Source organism: Carcharhinus amblyrhynchos, chromosome 23, assembly GCF_965287045.1.
Source record: "Carcharhinus amblyrhynchos chromosome 23, sCarAmb.v2.hapA, whole genome shotgun sequence".
Classification (NCBI taxonomy): Eukaryota; Metazoa; Chordata; class Chondrichthyes; order Carcharhiniformes; family Carcharhinidae; genus Carcharhinus; species Carcharhinus amblyrhynchos.
Genome location: NC_137346.1, coordinates 33,232,076 through 33,232,646, shown reverse-complemented (window position 1 = coordinate 33,232,646; position 571 = coordinate 33,232,076).

The following is a 571-nucleotide window of genomic DNA, read 5'->3' as shown; positions in this document are numbered from 1 at the left end:
AGGGAATACCGCCCCCCCAGCGGCAAACTCCGAAAACACCGCCCCCCCCCCCTCCACAGCGGCAAACTCCGGAAACACCGCCCCCCAGCGGTAAACTCCGGAAACACCGCCCCCCCCCCCCCCCCCCCCCAGGGGCAAATTCCGAAAACACCGACCCCCCCCCAGCGGCAAACTCCGGAAACACCGACCCCCCCCAGCGGCAAACTCCGGAAATACCGCGCCCCCGCGGCAAACTGCAAAAACCCGTATGATTTATTGTTACTTCTACCTTATATGTTCTAATTTCAGTTTTAAAAAACACAACTGAGCCCCTTAGAAAAGGAGAAATGAGCTAAATTATGAAATAAACAAAGCTTCTCTTTATTTCCTGATCCTAATATATATTTTGAATTAGAAAGAGGGGAGGTAGGCTTGGGTTATTTGGAAAGATGAAATTTGGAGGTGTAAGGGGATGGGAAAAGAATCCAGAAGGCCAAGGACAAGCTGGTGTACAATGTTAGCAAGTGTGAGGTTTTTGACTTTGGCAGGAATAATAGTAGGAGGGATTACTATTTAAAGGGCGAAAAGCTGC